Here is a 4,597-nt window from a genome sequence, read left to right on the forward strand (position 1 = left end):
GTTTCTGCAGGGAAATGAAATTCTTTTCTTGTTGATTTCTTTTCCCCTGTGAGTTAGACGCAAACATTTGCCACCTGGACTCTTTCCGATCTTCAGCCTCTGTCTGATGCTAAAGCAAGCCTGGTAGGCCAGTGGATAAAAAGTAAGGCTTCAAAGAACCAAACTAGAAATCAGAGTGAGGCTTGTTCATATTTTCCTCAGATTACTGAAGCAAAGCCTCAGCCACATTACAGCTTTGTGACTTCTGCACCTGCCAGTCAAAAGCAATGAGGGTAGCCAATCCAGTTGCCTAATCCTGGATGCATATTTCTTTCTTTGAATTCTTCCAATAACTGCACATATCATACTTTAAAGTGAAAGAAAGTGAAAGTGAAGTCGCTTAGTTGTGTCCGACTCTTTGAGACCCCATGGACTATAACATATCAGGCTCCTCTGACCATGGGATTTTCCAGACAAGAGTACTGGAGTGGGTTGCCATTTCCTTCTGCAGGGGATCTTCCTGACCCAGGGATTGAACCGGGGTCTTCTGCATTGCAGGCAGACGCTCTACCATCTGAGCCACCAGGGAAGCCTGATAGTACTTTAAGGCACTCTATAACATGCGTGTTTTTGTAGTTGTATGACTTAATAACCAGATTGCATAACCCCTCTATGGTCATTATACACATCCTTCTTTCCTGCCTCATACATCCTAGGTCCTCAGTAATGTGTCCATCCTTTTGTTGAAATGAGCATCAAATATGTGGTTTGCTTTTCAGTCTATTTACAAACGGCATACAGATCAATGGCTTTAATTTCTTAAGTGGGTTAACCAGAATTAAAACTACACAGTTCACGATGTGCTCACGAAGGACCACATAGGACACTCGGAACAGTGAGTGCAGGTGCCAGCAGGGCCTCGATCGTCACTATTTTTGTTGTTGCTTAGTTGCTAAGTTGTAACTGACTCTTTTGTGACTCCATGGACTGTAGCCTCCCTCCCCACTGGCTCCTCTGTCCATGGCATCCTCCCAGGCAAGAATAATGGAGTGGGTTGCCATTCCCTTCTCCAGGGAATCTTCCCAACCCAGGGATCGAACCCACGTCTCCTGTGTCTCCTGCATTACTGCTTAGCACCTGGGGAAGCCAATATTTTTGTTGTTATAGTTTCCTCATCAAGCTCAGAAATTTTTAAGTTACAAATATTTGGCTGGATAGATGAGTCAAAAGATGAAGAGAGCAGTATCCCAGCCTTGCAAACAGATTTTTTTTTTGGAAAATAATTGCTTGGCATCAATAAATTAATGAATGACCAGTAAACTTTTCTTGAGAGTTTTCCATATACTTTAGTATCACAAAAGAGATTTCTTTATGGACGTTACACTCTATTCTGGTGAAATCGAAAGGTTTATACTAGTCCTGAAAGCTACATGCCTTCTATTAATATAGACCAATAGACCAAGACCTAATCTTTACAGTTATTGATTAATACTGGTAGAAGGCCCAGGAGGAGTGACCAATGGAAGTATCACAGCTCATGACTCTCGAGGGGTCATAAGAAGATCATTCACCAAAGGTGAGATGACCTTAGGCCCCAGCTGACTAATTTCTCCAGCTGAAAAAAACCTCATTTTTCACACAAAAATACAAATTACTCCTATTTAATCATTTCAGTGTAATAATAAGTAAATATAGAACATAATAAGTATATGTTGCATGTACTATAAATAAATTTAAGTATAAGAATAAAGAAATATATGCAACCTGGGTTAATATAGGGTGTGAGTAGAGACCAAATAGTGGGTTGGGAGGACATTCCAAACTTCATTGCTATTATAATTAAATAGTGTTACTTTTATACTCAAGAAGGGCAAGCTTTTACCTCTTCTAAGGTATTAAAACAATATTGAGTAGGTCTCGCTGCCTAGAGGAAAAGATATTTTCATTTCACTACCATGAAGTGGTGAAGAATCTGCCTTCCAATGCAGGAGACATGGATTCGAACCCAGCGGGTCAGGAAGATCCGCTGGAGGAGGGCATGACAACCCACTCCAACATTCTTGCCTGGAGAATTCCATGGACGGAGGAGCCTGGAGGGCTACAGTCCATGGGTCACAAAGTGTCAGACTTGACTGAGCAACTAAACAACAAGCATATGAAATTACAGGTTGTTTTCCTTTATTCCTTGATATAGTCATTCAATCAATATTTACTGAGAGTCTGCTAGTTGATGAGAGGGTAACCACTCCATACATGTACAGTTCTTATGTGCTGTAATTCTTGAATTTACAAGATCTTGTTTTACTGTGGGGACAGCTGTGTGGGCAGAAAGATGAACGGTATGTGAAAGGCAAAATTTCACAGCAAACAGTAAGTCATCCCTTTTGCCACTCATATGAGAAAGACATCAGGCTTGATGTCAGAAATGAACAGTAGGCTTTAGTTGGTCAGAAATCAATATAAAATATTGTGCCTGGAAGACTAGAAAGGTCCCTTGCCTGAATATACTACAAGTCAATACAAAGGGAGACTTTACTTTCTTTGGATAAATTCTTTGGTTTTGATTCAACATAAGAAGGATTCAGAATAAACATCAGGGTCCTGTATTGTTTGTGCATTTTTCTCCTTCAAGACCTCGAATTATCACTAGATCATCAGTTAGTAGGAGACAAGAGGAGACAGCATCTTGCATACAGTTTGACCGGTAATACTTGGAATGTTGCCAGAAATCAGAGGCAAACTAAGTGATCCTCTGGTTTAGGTCAGCACGTCACTACTGAGCTGGGGTTTGAAGACTGAGCAGGGAAGGAAGGATGTTCCAGGAATCAGGAACAGCATCAGCAAAGGCACAAGGGTGTGGAAATAGTTCTTTCATTTGGGGACTGGAAGTGAGCAGTGTGCTATGGCCAGAAAACAAAAAGAGGTAAGTGATTAGCAAAAAAAAAAAAAAAAAAGTTAAAGCCCTTAGTGAGGGAAAAACACCTTAGAACAGAAATTTTGATGCGGGACCTTAAACAAGCACCCCAACCGTCTTGGACCTCAACGACAACAGAAACAAAGGCAGGTAAATAATCTCCAAGACTCTTTTTTCTGGGTGAAAAACTCAATGATTTAAAAGCCATTCATGTAAAAAATATACCTGAGTACTGAGATCCAACCAGCCAATCCTAAAGGAAATCAGTCCTGAATATTCATTGGAAGGACTGATGCTGAAGCTGAAACACTAATACTTTGGCCACCTGGTGAGAAGAACTGACTCATTGGAAAAGACCCTGATGCTGGGAAAGATTGAAGGCAGGGGGAGAAGGGGATGGCAGAGGATGAGGTGGTTGGATGGCATCACCCACTCAATGGACCTGAGTTTGAGCAAGCTCTGGGAGTTGGTGATGGACAGGGAAGCCTGGCGTGCTGCAGCCCATGGGGTCGCACAGAGTTGGACACGACTGAGCAGCTGAGCTGAACTGATAGCATACTTGAATATAGTGCAGACATTGGGTTGACCAAGAAGTGAATAACGTCTTATGGAAAAATCCAAACTAACTTTTTGGCCAACCCAGTATTTATTCAATGAGTTTGTATTACGTCATAATCTACACAGCACAAAGAATGAAACCAACACAGGATTTTTAAGGCTGTGAAAATGTTCTGTATGATCCCATCATGATGGATACAGGCCTTTTTGCGTGTGTCTGAATCCACAGGACCTACAACACCGAGAGTGAGCCCCAGTATAAACGATGGACTATCAGGGCATAATCTCGTGTCCACATAGGCTCATCAGCGTTCTTGGAGGGACCATTCTGCCATTTCGCTGAGTCACTGTCACTGTCTAGAGCCCTGAGTGGCCCCTTCTCAGGGTCCGTCTGCAGCAACTAGCATTCCAGCACCACGCGCGCTCCTGGAGTGGGGCCTACGAAACTGCCTTTTAAGCAAATGTCCCAGTTTACTCTGAGGAAATAGTCTGTGAGCCACACTGCAGAAAGGCATTTCAAACACAGAGACTTCAAGTCAGATCTGTCCCTTCGTTTTCATGTTTTTGCATGTTCGATAGTACCAAAATTCCCGAATTAAAGAGAAACACCAAATAACAAAACAACCCCTTATCTAAAATACATTAGGACAGGCTGTCTTTAGACTGCGTCCTCTGTCATTAACAATGATTGCTAAAGTAGAGTGGCCTCAATTAGCTGAGAACAAGGCAAAGCTATTATCAGAACTAGATGGCTGAAGCTGTTAACATCCCTGGGACAAGGAAAGAGCAATAAATGGGTCTTTTCAGGCAAGGAATTAATAAGGGGAATGGATTCACTTGCCAAGAAAATAGAAACTATTCCTTATGTCAAGAGAGGCCTGGCAAAGAAGCTTGACGTCAAAGCTCGTCAGTGACAATTAGAAATGAGCAGTTCCCACCAGTGTCTCACAACAGAGCAGGTTTTCCGTAGCGTGGGCCCAGGGCAAGTCCAGCAGCATCGCCTGTTGTTGTTCAGTCGTTGAACTGTGTCTGACTCTTTGTGACCCCGTGGACTGCAGCACGCCAGGTCTCCCTGTCCCTCGCTATCTTCTGGAGTTTGCTCAAGTTTATGTCCACTGAACCAGTGATGCTATCCAACCATCTCAT

The 4,597-nt window shown here is 42.5% G+C and overlaps 1 non-coding gene across 1 annotated transcript; it reads right to left on the reverse strand.

Annotated features, from left to right (window-relative positions):
• Positions 1-495: 495 nt before the first annotated feature.
• TRNAC-GCA (transfer RNA cysteine (anticodon GCA)) lies at positions 496-568 on the reverse strand. Its single transcript has one exon. It is a non-coding gene; the product is annotated as a tRNA-Cys (tRNA).
• Positions 569-4,597: the final 4,029 nt, after the last annotated feature.

The sequence above is a fragment of the Bos javanicus genome, chromosome 12 (genome assembly GCF_032452875.1).
Source record: "Bos javanicus breed banteng chromosome 12, ARS-OSU_banteng_1.0, whole genome shotgun sequence".
Lineage (NCBI taxonomy): Eukaryota > Metazoa > Chordata > Mammalia > Artiodactyla > Bovidae > Bos > Bos javanicus.